The sequence below is a fragment of the Felis catus genome, chromosome A1, assembly GCF_018350175.1.
Source record: "Felis catus isolate Fca126 chromosome A1, F.catus_Fca126_mat1.0, whole genome shotgun sequence".
Classification (NCBI taxonomy): Eukaryota; Metazoa; Chordata; class Mammalia; order Carnivora; family Felidae; genus Felis; species Felis catus.
The window spans coordinates 164,670,103-164,690,202 of NC_058368.1; the positions used below are offsets into that span (position 1 = coordinate 164,670,103).

Genomic DNA, 20,100 nt, shown 5'->3' on the forward strand with positions numbered 1-20,100 from the left:
ACTATTTTCCTTTCTCTTGCTGCTTTTATTTTTGTTTTTTAAATTTTGTTAATGTTTATTTTTGAAAGTGAGATAGAGACAGAGAAAGATTGTGAGCATGGGAGGGACAAAGAGAGGAAGACACAGAATCAGAATCAGGCTCCAGGCTCTGAGCTGTCAGCATAGAGCCCAAAGTGGGGCTCAAGCTCACAAACCATGAGATCATGACCTGAGCCAAAGTTGGATACTTAACCGACTGAGCCACCCAGGCACTCCATTCTCTTGCTGCTTTTAAAATTCTCTCTTTATCACTATTTTTTGCCATTTTAATTGCCATGTGTCTTTATGTGGACCTCCTTGGGTTGGTTTTGGGGGGAGCTATCTGTGCCTACTGGATCTAGATTTCTGTCTCCTTTCCCAGATTCAGGAAGTTTTCAGCTATTATTTCTTCAGATACATTTTTTGTTCCTTTTCCTCTCTCTTCTTTTTATGAGATCCCTATAATATTGATGTTACTGTGCTTGATGGTGTCACTGAGTTCTATAAGTCTATTTTTGCTTTTTATTATTTTTTTTGCTCTCTTATTCAGCTTGATTGCTTTCATTACTCTATCCTCCAGGTTGCTAATTAGTTATTCTGTATTCTCTAGTCTACTATTTATCCCAATCTAAGCTATTTTAATTTTACTTATTGAGTTCTTCATCTCTGGTTGGATCTTTTTTAAAATATATTTTCTATGTCTTTATTAAGAGTCTCATTGAGGCCTTTCACTGTTGTCTCAAGTCCAGTGAGTATCTTTATGACCATTACTGTAAATTCTCTGAGTCATATTACTTATTTCTGTTTAATTTAGCTCCCTTGTTGTGATTTTGTCCTGTTCTTTCATTTGGGACATATTCCTCTGTCTCCTCATTTTGTCTAACTCTGTGGCTGTTTCTATGTAATAGGGAATTCAGCTACGTCTCCTGCTTTTGAATGTAATGACATTATGAAGAAGAGGTCCTGTAGTGCCCTGCATTGCAATGTCTTCTGTTCACTAGAACCTGGCACTTCAGGTACATCTCCCATGTGTGTTATGTGCACTCTACAGTTGTGGCTGAGCCGCTTTTGCATTTAGTACACTCATGTGCAATGACTCTGCTTATCTTTTGTGGGCAGGTATGTTCCCTGTTTTGTTAGTGGGCCAGTCCGGGCCACATTGGGCTTGAGTTGAGTCAGACAAGGCATTTTCCAGAGATGCAGTAGTACTGAACAGCAGGACACTTTCCTTCCCTGTATTGTCCTGTGAGAAGCTTTCATTGATGGATGGTGTCTGTAGTCAGACCTGATTTCTGTTTTCAGCCCACAGTTGAAGCTACAGTTGGACTGGTATGTGTCATTATCTTCCCATCTCCCCAGGGCAGGAATCACTTGGAGTGATACTGTCCCTTATCAGGGCTGTTTGCACACTGCCAGGTTTGTGGCACCACTTTGGATGGGCCTCAGCCAGCAGCATATTGGAGGGGGTGGATACACAGAATTGTGAGAGTCAGGGCTCACTATTCCAAACTAGACTCTTGACGTTTAAGACATAGTGATATCAATGTCTTCATTGCATTATATTTAAAGTATAGTTGACCCATGAACAACAACAGATTTGAACTACATGGGTTCACTTATATGTGGATGTTTTCAATGTATACCATGCAGTATTGTAAATGTTTTTTCTCTCCCTTATAATATTTTTAATGAAATTCAATTTTCTCCACCTTACTTTATTATAAGAATACACTGTATTTTACTAATACAAAATATGTATTAATCAACTGTGTTATTAGTAAGGCTTCTGATCAAGAGTAGGCTATTACTGGGGTGCCTAGGTGGTTCAGTCAGTTGGGCAATCTGACTCTTGATCTCAGCTCGGGTCATAATCTTGCAATTCGTGAGTTCAAGCCCCACATTGGACTGTGCGCTGGTGGTGCAGCTTGCTTGGGATTCTGTCCCTCTTTCTCTCTGCCCCTCCCCCATGCATGCTCGCAAGCTCTCTCTCTCTCTCTCTTTCTCTCTGTCTCTCTCTCTCACCCTCCCTCCCTCAAAATAAATAAATAAACATTAAAAAAAAGAGTAGGCTATTACTAAGTTAGGCTATTACAAAAGTTATATGTGGAGTTTTGACTGCCTGGGGTTTGGCACCCCAACCTATGCATCATTCAAGGGTCAACTGTAATGTCTTGAAAGAAATTTCATTATTTTCTTTATTTCTCCAAAAAATGAAGAAACCTGTGTTTAGATGACAGCATTGATAATAAGGTGAAATTCAGGAGAAATAATGAAGATCAAATATGGCAGAATAATCTCTTCACCATTCTATTTTTTTTTTTTTTTGGCCCTCTCTAGGGACAAGAAAGTAAAAAGACAGCAGTAGAATCCGCAAGCCTTAATGCCAAGTCATGATACCAACTCATAAAGGTTGCCTTCTCTACCTTCTACTCCAGGGTATGTTTTTTTCAATAATGCCACTAGTCAGTTAATGGTGAACTAACATGGTTTCATAAAACGTAATAGTGGAGAAAATGGTAGGCTTGTGCAGTGGCCCAGATGTATGTGACCTTTCTGAAAGAATACATTTCTGTTATCCAGAATTCAGATCTTTTTCATGATGGTCTCAGTTCCTGTTCTTTGTTCAGCTTGTCTCAAAAACCACTCCAGTTAAGTCTTCTATGTAGTGCAACCAACAAGAAAAGGAGAACCATGACAATGGCAATGACCAAGATTGGCTTTTCTGGCAATTGTTATTGATTGAGTATAAGACAGACTTAACTTGACTGTATAAAATAAACATTACTACTTTAGTGAATAAGTTTAGTAAATAAGTTGGACTCAGTTGGATGCAAACCAGGCTTGTTCTGTTTGTGTTCTAGGTGGTCTGGTTAGTAGCTAAGGGAACTACTGGGGTTTTTCCACTCATTCTCAGGTATTACAAACCACCAAAGACTGCAGTCCCTCTTTTTCGAAGTATTGTGGACACAGGCAGCAGTATACTGGAGTCAGCTCATACTGGCTCCGGAGCAGTTTGTTAAATATTTAGGAATTTTGTGAGTAAGTTGTTAAACTGTTAGTCTCCTGAACTGATGTTGTTAAGTATCTTTATATCAATTATATCACCAAACACTACAAATCAGGGCCTAATGATTGATTGATTGATTGATTGATTGATTGATTTTCCAGAGAGCTGGTTTACAGTAAGTACAAAACTACATGTAATGATTTCAAAACCTAACTTGAGGCGGCTTGACTAAGTTTAAGAAAAGAAAGTAACTCACTTCTTTCTTCCTCCCTGAGGGAGGTGCACAGTACATTGCTCTCTTTCCTTAGAGAAGCATATTATCTTCAGTCTCCATGTTTTCCAATGGTTTATATCTACCTGCCTGCCTGCCTGCCTTTCTTCCTTAACCTCCTCCCTTCCTTTATTCCTCCCTTCCTTCCTTTCTTTTTGTTTCTTTTTTTTTTTTCATTTTATTTTTAAAGTTAATTTGGGTATTTTTAGTGGTGTTTGGTGGACTGATGCTACCAAGATAAAATATTTACTCATTTGAAGGTCTTTAGGGTTAATCTATAGAATTTAGGATAATTTCATAAATTATTTCTCTGCTCTTAAGACAATAGAAAATATCACATTTAACATCATTACACATAAAAATCATTGAGACTACTTGCATTCTGCATATACATATACATTTTGCATATACCATGTACTTGAAACACAGCAGATCTAGGCTATAAGAAATTCCCAAGTTACCAAATTATTATGGGCATCCCAATACTTCCTAGATAGCTTAATAAAATATCTTAACTGTCTTGATCTTCTACTCTCTGCCACAAGGATTTTAAAACTTTACCACTTCCCTCAAAATTTTCATTATGTTATTATACCATACATCAGAGAAAACAGATGCTATAAGGCAGCAGTTTATTTTCCCATCCATGTTCTGACCCCCAACCCATACCCTGTTAGGAGAGAGAAAGTATATGTCTCCTTACCTGAAGCTAGTTCTCTATATTCTGAGAGATCCCTCTGTTGCAATCTTCACATTCTTGCAGATTTTACAGATGAGCTTCTTCTTATTTTTTCCCTTATTAGAATTCCTTTTAGTCTTTGTTCTGTAACCATACTGGCCTGCTCATAATGCCATAGGTCATGAGTAGTGCCTTTTTTCAGATACAATTTTTTTCAGAATCTGAAATGAACATATATTTTACAATAAGGGAGTATCATAATTGAGTCATATTTTACCCTTCTTAATGTTTCATTAAAAAGCAGGACATCTTTAAGTCTAAGATACAATCATATTGATTAAAATGTTATTTCTGGAAAAAGCCTTTGCTCATATTTACTTTCTCCTCATTATCATTTCTTACCTAGTTCTTATTTATCCTTTTGATTTAGCTTAACTATATTTCTACCAAGTATCTCGAATCCCTATATAATAAATTTGAGTTAAGTTAAATTAAACTAATTAAATTTAAAATGTGAAGTAGATTGTAACATATAAATAAATGCATGGTGTGATGGAAAGAACTCTGAAGCACAAAGCAGAAGAACTGGATTTAGGCTGGACTATAAGATTTGTCATTTGTGTAAATTTCAATGAATCCCATAACCTAGGAGAAGTTGGCTAGTGCAACCTTATTTTTTAAAGAGTAGGAGAAAGGAGGTGACTTACCAAGGATACACAGCTACTTTGTGATAGAGAACAGAAACTTAGATCAGAGACTGGCGCTTTTTTTTCTTTTCTTTTTTTTCTTTTCTGTGAGGTACCAGACAGTGAATATTTTAGGCTTTGTAGGTCAGATAGTCTCTGTTGCATTTACTCAATAGATGAAAACAATCTATAGAATTAATGCAGTGAAGCATAATGTGTAATAGGTAAATAAATGAATGAACCTGACTCTATTCCAACAACACCTTCTTTACAAAAAATTAGTGGAACATTGAATTTGGACCTTAGAATGTAGTTTGTCAACCTCTGTTATACAGAATAAGACAGAGAGCCAGTATTATCTCTGTTGTACAGACTATAGCATGTTTTGTGGATGAAAGTAAAGAAGACTGGGGGTGTAGTAGCTAAAAGGCAAGAAGGGAGGAAAGTAAGACAAGAAAACATGGCACATGTGGTTCTATGTTGGCTTCTTAGGTTGTTATCTTAAAATACATACAAATTAAGTGGATTTTCAACATAAATTTCTGGAGAGTTTTCTTTTTCAGATCAAAGTTTTATACATAAATTCACACTCTAAGTCAGTAATAAAAAAGGCTTAGTCATTTGTAATTTAATACCTTGCATACTAAAACTATTTTTTTAATGTGTATTTATTTTTGAGAGAGAGACAGAGAGACATAGTGCAGGTGGGGGAGAGAGAGGCACTCTCTCTCATAGGCAGAGAGAGGGGGAGACACAGAATCTGAAGGAGGCTCTAGGCTCTGAGCTGTCAGCACAGACTCCAATGCGGAGCTTGAACTCACGAACCGTGAGAACATGATTTGAGACAAAGTCAGATGCTTAACCAACTGAGCCACCCAGGTGCCCCTAAAACTTTCTGAAATCCTGTGATTTTAAAAGAAAACAAATGTTGTTCCAAACCATTTAAAAAGCAGAAATCCAGGCCAAAGAAAGAAAAGGGTGGGGGGGGGAAATAAGTGCTTCAAAGATAGGTAGATTTATTTCATAAATAAGATAAATTCTTAATTCCACAGGCTAGAAACAACTAAGGAAAAAAGAAAAAAAAAGATATCCTTTTTTTTTTCTTCTTTAACTTCATATGGAAAAACTAAGATAAATTCTTAATTCCAGAGGCCATCAACTTCTTCCAGTGTGTTCCTCTTCCTTCTTTCTTCAGGTCAGTTGTTGATACTTGAAAGGGATATATAGGATTAAGTTATTCTGAGTAATGAACAGTCCGAGTAATGGAATCAGGAGCTGTTTCATTGTCTGTGAAGATAGGAAATACGATGGCAACACTTAGTTATCTTTTTTCATAAACTGATTCTAGAAACTAGGTCATAGGCCTTGACCCACTTGAGATGTAAAGTGACAGAATAAGGTTAGCCAGTGAAGACTCATAGATGAAGTTTTCATGCATACATGACTAATGAAGAAAGAATAAAGCTTAAGAAAATAATCTTGGAGAATGTGAGACACCTGAGCTCCAGACCCGAGAAGTGATTGTTTCACGGCAAAATGAATACAGATCCCAGTTGCTAGACTGGTGTTGACATTCTATGTTATAGGTTGTGTCAAAGACAATCTACGGGAGAGGCTGTCTACCTGCAGAAGGTCATGGAGTTAAACTGTCCACCATGCTGACTTGGCACAGTGGCATTTATCACAGCACACAGGTTTCTTCTATGGCAAACAGAACCTTCTCAGGCGTGAGAAGAAACCTGGCATTTTCTGCTACCTGCAGGCTTCTGTTTTTTGAAGCCAGGAAGGGCATCTGTAAAAGTTGGCTGCCTGCATGGCAGACCATGCAAAATGCCAAGGAGAGTGATTTATGTCCCATTCGCTGAGACTAAAGAGGAAATACACCCAGGTTTTAGTAGTGAAAGGTCAGGACAGTGAAACATTTTCATTACACTCTTTTCAGAAAACCTAGGGCAAAAGGCACACAGTTTCCACAAATTTCTACTTCCTGTGGCACTTGTATCTCTAAGACCTAAATTGAAATAGCTATTTAACTGCAATATCATTTTTTTTCTTTAAAATGTTAATTTCAGTGCTTCTCTTTCTCAAGGGTAAAAAGGTAGACTACATTTCTTTTGTTTAACCTATCTCTGTTTTGTTAAGTAAAACCATTAATTACATAAAGCATTTTTTAATCAGGTTCTTAAAATACAGTCAGGACACACAGCATGGGTAATTGCTGGAGTTAAGAATTATAAAGTTTCAAAGTTGGAAAGAAATATGAAGATCATTTAGGAGTCAAATGCCTTCATTTTTCCAAAAGTGTGAACTTGTGCCTTGGAAGTTAGACTAATTGCTGAAAATTCCCATGAAGAAAATAAAAAGAAAATAATAGAAATGGTTGACTTTTACCATATTGCTTCTAATTTTCATAACACTTACTAACATAGAAGTTGGAAATATACAGGTAAACGGCCAATGATGAATCCATTTTTATCCAATCTGAGTTTGAGTTTCTTTACTTGTCCATATGCTTAGAATTATTTCTTGACACTTATCTCCTAGTGTCACTGTGTGAGGCCCCATGAAAGAGAGAGATAAACAGAACAGACCCTGTCCTTTTAAGGAAAAGAACTTCTGAAGCTTTGGTAATTCTCTCAAAAGTTACTCATCAAATGTAGTCATTTGAATAATTTATGTGATTATCATTATTCTGTTTTTGCAGTTTCTGAACACATAAGAGAAAAGGATAAAAAGAGATTCTTTTGTGTTGTGCAGTCTACTGGACAAGAGAACACATGTATAATCATACACATGAGTGCATTTTAATTTTTAAGTGGATGATCTTTTTTAGCTGGAAGAATAAATCTAAAAAGGAAACAAAATGATACGTATATTGGCACATCATAGCCATCCAAAGTCCAAAGTTTAAATTAAGTTCAAACTTGGTGTTACATATTCTGTAAATTTGGATAAATGAATAGACATGTGTCCATCATGGTATTGTATAGAGCATTTTCACTGCCTTAAAAATTCTCTGTGCTCTGCCAATTCATTCTCACTCCCTTAAACCATGGCAACCACTGCTCTTTTCATTGTGTGCCTTTCATTGTGTTGCCTCCACAGTGTTGCCTTCCCTAGAATGCCAAATAGTTGGATTTACACAGTAATTGGCTTCTTTCACTTAGTAATATGCATTTAGGTTTCCTCCATGTTTTTTTATAGGTTGACAGCTCATTCCTTTTAGCACTGAATAACATTCCATTGTCTAGAATGGACCCCAAATTATCTATTCACCTACTAAAGGGCATCTTGGTTACTTCGATATTTTGGCAATTATGAGTAAAGCCACTATAAACATCCGTGTGTAGGTTTTTATGAAGTTTTTGGTTCTTTTGGGTAAACACCAGGAAGCACAATTGCCAGGTCATATGGAAAGACAATGTTTAGTTTCATAAGAAACTACAAACTGCCCACCACTGTGAATGTACTATTTTGTATTTTGCACCAGAAATGAATGAGAGTTCCTTTTGCTCCACATCCTTGGCAGCATTTAGTCTTGTCAGTGTTTTGGAATTTTGCCACCCTAAAAGGTGTATTGTGATATCTCAATGTTATTTTAATTTGCATTTTTCTGATGACATGATGTGGAGCATCTTTCCATATGCTTATTTGCCATCTGGGTATCTTCTTTGGTGAGGTCTCTGTTCAAGTGTTTGGCCCAATTATTAATTGGATTATTTGCTTTCTTAATATTTCTACAGAGATCTCTACACTTTCAAGTATTCTGCTTTCTTTTGTCTAATATAATACATATGCTTTTCAATATTTGTAGTATCTAAATAAATATAGAGAGGACTTCTCTGTTACCAAATGGTCATCAAGAAACAATCATTAGATGGGGCGCCCGCATGGCTCAGTTGGTTGGGCTTCCAACTCTTGGTTTTGGCTCAGGTCATGTTCCCAGGGTTGTAGGATCAAGCCCTATGTTGGGCTTCAGGCTGAGCATCAAGTGTGGGGACTGCTTAATGCTCTCTCTCCCTCTCTTTCTCTCTTTCTCTCTTTCTCTCTTTCTCTCTTTCTCTCACCTTCTCTCTCTTTCTCTCTCCCCCTCTGCCCTCCTCCCCGCCCTTTCTCTGTCTAAAATAAGAAAAGAAAAAGAAAAAAAAAATGATCATTAGGGTTTGTTGGTCAATGACATTTTAAATCAGAGACACTCATGTAACTGTAGAATATAAAATAAGCAATAATGATTAAACTTAAATTGACAGTGTTTCTCACATGAAAATATTCTTTAATTTTAAAATGGGAAATAGGGGCACCTGGGTGGCTCAGCCAGTTAAGCATCTGCCCTCGGCTCAGGTCATGATCTCACAGTTCTGTGAATTTGAGTGCTGCATCTGCTGTCCAGGCAGAGGCTACTTCAGAGACTCTGTCCCTCTCTCTCTCTGCACCTCCCCCACTTTCTCTCTCTCTCTCTCTCTCCCTCTCTTTCTCTCTCTCTCTCTCTTAAAACTAAATAAAAACTTTAAAAAATTTCTTTAAGAAAAAATAAATAAAATGGGGAAATAAAAATTAATTAATTAATTAAAATAAAGGAGATGTGAGTTGCATTAAAATAAATGAGAAACAGAATGGGAAGAATAAAATTATAAGGTAGAAAATGACAGGGGAGGGGCGCCTGGGTGGCGCAGTCGGTTAAGCGTCCGACTTCAGCCAGGTCACGATCTCGCGGTCCGTGAGTTCGAGCCCCGCGTCGGGCTCTGTCTGGGCTGATGGCTCAGAGCCTGGAGCCTGTTTCCGATTCTGTGTCTCCCTCTCTCTCTGCCCCTCCCCCGTTCATGCTCTGTCTCTCTCTGTCCCAAAAATAAATAAACGTTGAAAAAAAAAATTAAAAAAAAAAAAAAAAAAAGAAAATGACAGGGGAGAGCATGATGAGTCAAACACTTAGAGGATGTTTATTTGGGAAAATTATTTGTGACACCTTGCTCAAAACTAGGCTATGGGCTGAGTGCCATCATTTAACACCAAAATGGTAATTATTTGAATATTCAGTATTTATAGTTATTTAATGCTTCTTCATCTTTAAACCTTCAAAATTTATTCTGAAGAGTATGGTATACTGTGCCTAGCCAGGAGGGAAAGTGTAGCATAAAAAGATTAGAGAAATATTGCTCTTAAGGTAGGAAAACTGATATTAAAGCAGTATTTGAGTCTTGTAGTAGGGATTCCTTTGTCCTACAGTAAATACTCCATTAATGCTAATGAGACAGCATTGTTATTATTCAAAAATGAAAATAATATTGTATGTATAACTTTCATGTAGTCTGATTCTTCAAATGAAGTCCCTTACATATTTCCATATAAAACTGTTGGTTTTTTGGAAAGTATTTCTTTCAATGGAAAGCCATGTAATACCATGTTAAGTATTAAAGTCAAACTTCATTTTACTCTTTATATCCATGGCCACAATTTTCCATATATATGTATATATAAGGTTATACACACATGCAGACACTGATTAAAAAATATATCCTGTGTAATCAATTTTGCATGTAAAAGATTACTTATGGTTTTTTGTTTGTTTGTTTGTTTTTTCCTATTTGTTCCCTTCACCTGTGGGAAAAGTACAGACTTTTCAGAACCCATATAATATGGAGCAGGTGGGGCAATTAAAGTGAATTATTGTGTCTGAATTATCACTTCACCTTGATGGAAGCGTCATTGCTTCTATCCTATTGGTTAAGTGTTATTTTTCTTAATAAGAGCTACTTCCATATAAAGTATTTTTATTTTTATAGGATGCTTTAACATGAGATTTCAATATTGCTTAGTAGAATAAATTTAAACTTTGGCCCCAAAGCAAACTTTCAGAAAGTATTGTTTATATTTTTGAAATTAAATATTGGAAGAGTACCAGGAAAGGAAATAATTTGTTACGTCTTTTTTAAGCATTTGCATAATTTCTCTTGGAGACAGCCAGAATATCTTTAAATTTTGGAATTGAACATGAGAAGCAACTTGAGAGACATTATAAACAAGTACATAATAATTTGAATGTCAGACTTAATCATCTATTAGTTATGTCATCTTGAGCATGTCACCATTGTTCCCTGGGTGTCAGTTTTTCAACCTGTAATGTAGGGGTAACAAAGACTATTTGATGGAATTCAGTGTTGTTGTTGCAAGATAACATAGGTAAATTACCTATAGTTCCTGATACAATTAATAAATGTAGTAGTTTTCTCTGCACATTATAAAGCAAGATGAAGAGCCTAAAATAGTCTAATGAATCCAGTGCTATTCCCATCTAAATTCTGGCCAAATAATTATTTTAATGACTAACCTTACACAAATATAACCAATTTTGAGCAGCTTCAATATAGTGAGCAATAAAAAAGAAACAATTGTTCCAAACATTGCTTTTAATCGTGGTTTGTGTAATTTCTGTTTTGCATAGATTCTGTGTTTCTGTGTTCAGTTGCATAGATTCTGTGTTTCTGTGTAGAAAGTACAGTTTAAAATGCTAAACTCAAAGTTGGTTATATCTCATCTTCTCCCCAGACCTGAACCTTGGCTCAACGGTCCTACATAGTAGTGCCATAATCTACTTTTCCCTCCTTTTCCCATTATAGACTCTTGATATGAAAAAAAAAAAAAAGTGTTGTTCAGTGAATGGAAATTTACCTCTGGGAATAACATGCCCCTTTCTGTTCAGTCTCTAGCCCAGCCATTCACAAAGGGCAGCCAACACTCGGAAAGCATTAGAGAAATTTATGGGCAGTTTTTATCAGCTGTCACATTTGGTGGGCACCACTGGCAGTTGCTAGAAAGACGGTAGGTATCCTGCCATAATTGAAATACTACTTCACAATAAAAATGATCCTGCTTGACTACTGATTGGAGCTAATACCATTATGGGACTAATGCCACTACAAATATATATCAGCAGTACTTTAGCACAAAATAATATTGAAAAGTTTCATACGAAGGTGAATTAAAATCCTCATAATTTAGGGAAAATTTATTATAGAATGGGAAATTTAAATATTAGAAGAGTATTCTTTATATTATTGATAAATCATTCATTTTGTGCATTCTTCCTCCTTAATGCATAATTTTATGCACTGAAATATTGGGACTGAGTCAATAATGTCACCTTTGTTTAATATTTCTTTTCATTAGTATTAGTGATACTTTATAGGTATGCCAGAGTGTCCCTTGAAGTTTTGTTGATAATACTTATAAAGCAAACTATGTTCTGTAAAGTAGTTTTGAAAATCCAGCAACTCTTGTGCAAGTGTATGAACATTATTTACTACTCATTTTTCAGATCTTAATAAAATTCTTCCATGTTGAATATTTAATTTTCTCAACATGTTTTTTCAATTAAGTAGAATTTCATTTCACAATGAAAATAGCAAATAAACTATTACAAACTATTTGTAATATGATATAACATTGGGTATCATTTTCCTGATTCTTCCAGTATTGAAGGTGTAACAGTAAAAGGAAAAAAAATACTAACCTACATGGCTACAGGCAGTCTCCATTCATTGTCTCTCTTTCATAAGTTGTCACTATTTTGTTATCATATGTTTCTATAATACAATGCTGGGAAAAAAATAAAAAAGGAAAAGAAAAAATAAACTAAAAAATAATTAAAATTTAGTGTCAAACAATAGTTCAATAGTTTTTGGGGTGTCTGGGTGGCTCAGTCAGATGACTGTCTGACTCTTGATTTTAGCTCAGGTCATGATCTCAGGGTCATGAAATGGAGCCCTGAGTCGGGCTCCATGCTGAGTGTGAGGCCTGCTTGAGATTTTGTCTCTCCATCTTTGTCTGCCACTCCCCCATTTGATCTCTTTCTTCCCTCTCATTAAAAAAAAAAAAAAAAAAAAAAAAAAAAAAGTTTTATTCTGCTTACAATTCTTTTGACTAGGAATTTGAACAGCTCACACAAGGATGGGTCTTATTTAATCCATGGCCTAAATTAGAGTAGCTCAAATGACTAGAGATTGCTAAAATGACTTAATCATATGTGTCTGAAACTTTGGCTCTGGTCTTTGCTGAGTAACTTTTCTTCTCCATGTAACACCTATTGGGTCTGGGAGTTCAATATGACTTCTTTATTCATTTGTCTGACATTTCAACTGGAATGATTGGAACTCCTGTGGCAAGGAATCTCTGTCTTGTTCTGTGTCCTCTCCAATATGTCTAACTTAGTCTTTCTCACAGCATGACTGACCCATGATAGTTAATCTTCCTATGTGGGGTTGGACATCCCCAGAGCAATTCCAAGGGATCAAGGTAGGACTTATACTTAAGTTATTCAGTGTCACGTCTGCTATACTTTTTTGGTTACAGAGGACTAGCCCAGATTCATTGAGGATAAAAACTACACAAGACATGAGAAACAGGAGATGTGGTTCATTGAGATTGGGGGGAGATGTATGTGTGAGGGGAGCATGTCTTTGAAATTAGTTACCATACCACACATATACCCGCTCTGTTCTGATTATGAGGGAATGAGTGCATTCTTTGGAGTGCCTTGCTTTACCTCTTTTCTATTTCACTACTAATCATCTCCCACCTAAAGTATGCTTCTTAACATCTATCTTGCTTTTTATAAAATCCCATTGTCTGACAGGCAGCCTGTCAGTAGGGGTGCCAGCAGTCCTTAGCCTCTTCCCTGAGGTGCCCAGTTAACCAGTGAGAAACTCAAGCACTCTGTCCATACCAAATTTTGAAGTATTATCAGCGTAAGATCTTTTCTCTCATTTATACTGTCTGTCTTCTCTCTTCAGTTTTACCTAGTTTCCGCCCCCTCCCCGCCTCTCCAACCAATACCCACCCAGCTAGACCCAGAGGTAGAATAAATATTCTATATAAGCCAACATTTAATTTCTAGGAATGATTCTCAGAAAGCTTTCTTATTTAGCTTCCAGTAAAGTACAGCACCCTTCTACTTTTCCCATTTAGAAGGAAAGTAATTTTCATTCATAGAGTATATTGTGCCTACGAACAAGCTGGAGATAACCTTTTCACTTCTCTTTCTTCTCTTCATTCTTCTGCTTTCAATATTTTAGCCAATTGTTGTGAATAAGAGGAGGTTGCTTATTTATTATGATTATGGTAGGGCCAGTTCTGCTTCTTCCTAAGGCTTGAATGAGAATATATGGCTCCAGTGGCTTTCTTTAGAATGCAGATAATCAATGTCCTTGGTTTTCTTTTGCCTGAATGCTTTAATAGCAATTCCAGGGAAACACAAATTTCCATTCAATATCTGATACAAACAACATGACCTTTTGTCTATACATTCCTGATTTATGAAAATATTCTGACTGACTGGAGTTTTCATTCTTGGGAAAGGTGTAACAAATTTCTTCCAAATGCATTATCATATAGACAGAGAGAATGGTACAAATAAATTTTGAAGGAATAACAATAACAAACACATATCTAATTAGATAAAATGACTTGCTGATGGTGAAATTGGTAGGAGCTAGAGACTTACTATATAGGCCTCTAGTAAAGGTTTTCTCCTTGGATAACAAGTTATTTAAGTAATTTGAACACACAAGGTGAAAATACTATGAAGGAAAGAAAAACAATGATTCTTTTCATTTTACTTTCTTTAGATAAATATAATATCCTCTTATTTAGCTTGTCACTTTATTTAATATGCAAATCTTATGTTAAAACACAGTCATCTCATATCGTATGAAAGAATTTTTCAAGGGCTACCTTCTACTGGGACACCATCTTCCAGTGTTAACATGGGAAGCCTCAGTTAAAACTAGTAGGCATCACTGTGCAGAGAATAAAGACACTCCATTCAGTGCATCCAAATTCAGTTTATAGCTGACAGACCACAATGCATTGCTACTGTCAGAAGCCATCAGTTTTAGGATGGGTCAATTTGGAATGAAGTAATGAACTTTGGCTTAAGTAAAATGGCAAATATTAGCTAACAGATGGCAATGATGTTAGTCATTTCTATCACATCTATTTATATGATAAATGGAAACAGAATTTGTGATTATAAATGAATAAGATGATGTATTTGTTATAATTTATAATGTTTGTTATAATATATAATGTTATATTTTTTATAATAAGATGATATATTTGTTGTAAGATGATATATTTGTTATATTCATTGATATATTTGCTATATATTTGTTTCCAAGTGACAGAAAGCCTATGTATTATTATTGGTTAGGATTAAGATCGTCTGTGAGAGAAGGAAAATGCAAAATAACAGTTGCCTCATAAAAAAGCAGTTATTTATCTTTCATAGAAACATAAGAAGTTCAGAGTTGGTGTGGTGGCTCCAAAGATACAGAGAGCCTGCCTCCTTTTAACATTTTATAGTATTAACTTCAATGCACAACTTTTACCTTGTATATCTAGATAGCTGTTGGGAGCCTCACCCATTACATCCACATTTTAACCTGCAAAAAATGAGAAAGAAGGAGTGATATGGTCACATAAAGCTTCAAGGAAATGTGGGGGAATTAATTTATCCTTTTGTCTAGTGAGAGTTCTTCATATGTGTTCTGCTACTAAGGAAGGAAAGGAGAGCTATTGCGAGGCTTACTAGCAGTATCTGCCACACCCAACTTAAACTAATTTAAGTAACAATGGAAATGTTAAAAGGTGGGATGGTTTATTGTGAGAAGGAAGAACAACTGAATGGAGATAGACTTTCCAAAGCCACTCAGTTGTCTCCACTGTGCAGATGCTTCACATTTTCTTCTTAGGCTTTCCAGTTTATATTATACCAGACATAACTGCTGTCAATGCGGAAGCTTTGTGACTTTCCAGTTTGTCCCTGGAATATCTAATTCTGTTTCTCACATCCGTTGTCAAAATTCCCTGATGGTACTTTTGTTAGTCCAGGTTAGATCAGCCACCAATTTTTGAACCAATCAGCTGTCACCAGTGGAGCAGAGTCAAAGTATTTAAATAGGTATTCCTTTGTTAAACATTGGTGAGAAGGGGACCAGTTCCCAGAATGAATAGGAAATTAGACAAATGAATAATGCATTCTTGACATCTGTGATTTACTTAACTATACAGTAATAATGATATTCATTAAGAAAAAAAATCTCTTATTAGTAAACTCTCAGAACTATTTGGTTTTCAATAGCAAAGATCTTTTGTTTTTTCCTTTCTAATTCATAAAGCACAGTGATATTTGATTTTCCAATTTCAGTGCTGGTCATTTATGATTTTGATTTATGGCATATTTTGAGATGTCTTACATTAGACTATTTGAATATGAAATATCTAATCTTCATTATGAGGTGGAAAAATATTGAACTTGTATGATATAAACTAATTTGATAATTGAGAAATCCTGATTAACGAAAGTTTCTTTTGTCAAAGTTGACTTTTTTTGCATGACTTACTCTCATGAAACAGTAGGTAGAGTGCTTCTCTAGTAGTAGAGAGTGCTTCTACCAATAGCCTGTGTGTGTTCTGTAATATCAAACCCAACCACAAATCTTCTTAAACTTTGGATTCTTCTATTTTATTGACCGTGTATAGCCAAGAGTTCTACTCATTACATCTCTGGGTCAAAACTTAATTGGCCTCACACAGTAGGCTATTTTCTTAAGACTTTAACAATTTCAAGTTGATTTGAATTAATTAAAGTTAATAGTTTGGGGCTTCATTCTGAAGTTCATGGAAAGCAGAAAAAGAATACCTTTTTTTTTTCTAAGAGATTTTAAAAATAAACAAAAAGAGATTTTGATTTTTCTTCTATCTATGTCCTGTCTAGTACATAATAAGAATAGCAGTGAGCAGGGTAGAATAAGAATCCCAGTAAGCAGTATGAATACCAGGAATTTATTTCTGTTGCTCACTGTGATTCATCTTTCAGTATTCCATCTTACCCAGAAGAAGATAATTTTCTATAGATGCAAACAGATGGGGCAGGAAGGCTTCAAAAATACTTCTAGAGGCACCTGGGTGGCTCAATTGGTTAAGCACCTAATTCTTGGTTTCAACTTAGGTCAAGATCTCACCATTCATGTTATGGAGCCCTGTGTCAGACTCTGTGCTTACAGCACTGAGCCTGCTTGGTACTCTCTCCCTCTCCCTCTCTCTCTGCCTCTCTGCCCTTCCCCTGCCATACTCTCCCTCTCTCCTTCCCTTTCTTCCTCTCTCAAAATGAATAAATAAACTTAAAAAAATCACTTCTAAATCATTCACACATACAACTACAATCATTCAGACATAGAAGTATAACATATACTACTTAGGTTGGTAATATATAGATGAATGTTTTTAATCACCTACAATTTACCAATATTCCTACATGAACTTTACCAGTGTTGCCACAGTAACCTATTAGGAGGTGGTACTCCCTATCATTTGTAGAAGAGGAAGACAATGAATTAACTTGAGTATTATGCCCAAAGTCACAACTAGTTATAAATGGCAGAATCATAATTTTTACCATGATATAAGTACTTTAAATTATATCTGTCCCGGTTTCACATTACACTTACTTAATAGATTTATTTTCTTAGGTCAATTTATTCAGAAAATTTTTAAATGGCTTTTGTATTCAAAAGCTCCCCCAGGTAGTATGAATAAGGTGATGAACAAAACAAAACAGTCACCTGTAGAATCTTGTCCTCATAGTGCTTATGTAAGGTAATTAAATGATTAATACTACATTAATTGAATGTGCTTTATTAGGTACTAGAAATACAGTGGTAAACAGGACAGACAAAATTCTTAACCTCATGAAGTTTGTGATCTCTGAGATTATATTGAGCATTTTAACAGACATCTATGACCAAACGAATTTTAACATATGACACCACCTTATGTGAAAGTCATAGGCCTGGGTCATGAACAGTGCTCCATTCAGAGCAGGGTGAGCAGGAGTGGAGACTGTTAGATGACAAAGTCAGAGGGACAGGTGGGGACCAATCCTATAACCTTGTAGTGGGAGAGGGTTTGGTTGTTACTCTGAGTGACATGGGAAGTACTGGAAGATTTTGAGCAGAAAAGAAGCATGATCTGATTTATGTTCTTAAAAGATCACTTTGGAAAGCTGAGTGAATGTGCTGTTGGAGGAATGGGGCAGGAGATCCAATGAACAGACTTTTGTAATGCTATATGTTCAGTGCTATATGGCAATTTATGGAGTGGAATCACAAGGAAATTTCATAAAAGCCAGCTAATTGTGGGTTTTTAAAAAATACTAAAAACAAACTATAAAAATAAAACAATGGAAATACAAGCATCCATAAATCTCACTAACTTAAACATATAAGTCAGTCTTTGTTTATTCTTTCTTTCATCTTCCTACCTTGTTTGCTTGCTTTCTTTTTGCTTTCTTTTTTCTTTCCAATAAAGAAGTCAGGAGCACTTGGCAGCCAGCATAGATTCAAGGTCCATTTGTTATAATTCACCAATAACACAATTCTTTTTAAATGTAAAACAAGTAGGCTACATAATCAACTTCAATTAAATGCAAATTGATCTTTTACCTGAGAGAACCAACTTGAGAAATACTAATCTTTGTAGTAAAATTAGTCAACTTTGCTAATAAAAGTATTATATCACCAATATAAGAATTTTCTTCAAAGGCAAAATATATGGGATTTCATAAAATAACCAAATTAATTTTTTCCTCTACTGAAATATTTTCAAGAATTTAACCAAGGGATTTACACAAAACATGGTGCCAGATGCAAAGAATTCATGCCCTTTCATTTGCTTACACTTCACTATTTAATCTCAAAGTGGCCAGAGCTCTTAATTAAAGACAAAGATGAATATACCTTGGTGCAAAGTTGTTTTTATTTCTGAATGAGCACACTTGTGAAACTGATTTCTTCAATAGCAGGGCCAGGTGGAGAGATGGAGGTCACCTCTGTGTAGCAGCATGCTCCTCCCAGGTCGATAGGAAGCCGGCAATGCTGTCTTCCTCAGTGACCAGATGGGCCAAGTCCTGCAGAATAGTCCACAGCCATTATTCTGTGCATCAGGCTGTGCAATTGATTTCAAGATAACAGACAAGAGGGAAAGGGCTGTCAGGCTTGACTGCCTCCTGTCAATGCAAGAGCCCTGAAACAGTGTAATTCAGAAATTTTTTGTCAATTTGGGTAAGCTAGGGTGGAATCCTGACAGGGTGATTCTTTATTTGTCATGCAGTTTGAAGGTGCAGTGGGAATCTGCAACTTGTGCCTGGGCAGTGACTGGCCTGGCTAAAACAGTACGTCATGATACATGGCTCAATTTCACAGCAAAGTCTGTGGAGGATTTTGTTTCCTGGGCGGGAAAGAATAAAAAGGTGGAAATGAAAGGCACAGTTTATTTTTCAAAGCCTATCTAAGATATTCCATTTTTCTCAATTCCTATGTAGCCTTTATATTGTAAACTTATTTTCCTGTCAGTTTCTAAATTTCAGTTATCTACAGAATATAAAATTCACTCTCTGCTTGTAATCAAATCAGTAATGTGGGAAATGGAAAAACTAACATCCCAGGAACAGGGAAACATACTCTAAGTGTCACTACAGTTATATTTTGACTTGTATTGGGCAAATCACGTTACAATAATTGTGACATATATGGATGGATTTAAAATTGTGCATTAGGCTGTGCTAAATCATGTGAAAAGTGTTTGAATGAAAACATTAATTACATCTCATAGGTAAACATCAAAGAGACTAGACAAATCATGCTTTTGCTTTGCTTAATACTAGAGATATCAGAGCTACTTGACTATAAATTCTCTAGGGCTCCTTTGTTTTGCTGCATTCCATCTGTTGTACAACTTCATGAACATTTAGGTTGTTACTCTGTGGTTTACAAATAATGACAATGTCAAAGTGATTTTTCCCCAAGTAAATTTTCCTAAATTTCCCCCTTCTTCTACTGTTTTTAGGCTTTAAGCTTTCTTTTTGAAGCTCTTGAGGTGTAAGGTTAGGTTGTGTACCTGAGACCTTTCTTCCTTCTTTAGGAAGGTCTGGATTGCTATATACTTCCCTCCTCTGACCGCCCTTGCTACATCCCAGAGGTTTTGGGCTGTCCTGTTTTAATTTTCATTGTCTTCCATGTACTTTTTAATTTCCTCTTTAATTTCTTGGTTAACCCTTTCATTCTTTAGTAGGATGTCCTTTAATCTCCAGGAATTCATGGTCTTTCCAAATTTTTTTTCTTGGGTCTGAAAGACCACCATAATGTTGTGGTCCGAAAATATGCAAGGTGTGATCTCAATACTTTTGTACTTGTTGAGGGTTGATTTGTGACCCAATATGTGAGCTATTCTGTAGACTGTTCCATAGGCACCAAAGAAGATTATGTATTCTACTGCTTTAGGATGAAATGTTCTGAATATATCTGTTAAGTCCATCTGGTCCAGGGTGTCATTCAAAGCCGTTATTTCCTTGTAGATTTTCTGCTTAGATTGGATCTGTCAGTTGCTG

At 35.8% G+C, this 20,100-nt stretch overlaps 1 long non-coding RNA gene across 1 annotated transcript in view; it reads left to right on the forward strand.

Annotated features, from left to right (window-relative positions):
- Positions 1-335: 335 nt before the first annotated feature.
- Positions 336-20,100, forward strand: part of LOC123379273 — a 407,173-nt gene continuing 387,408 nt past the window's right edge. Inside the window, exons 1-2 of the long non-coding RNA XR_006583537.1 lie at positions 336-1,034; positions 2,356-2,454. This is a non-coding gene — a long non-coding RNA (uncharacterized LOC123379273). The remainder of the gene's footprint in view (positions 1,035-2,355; positions 2,455-20,100) is intronic.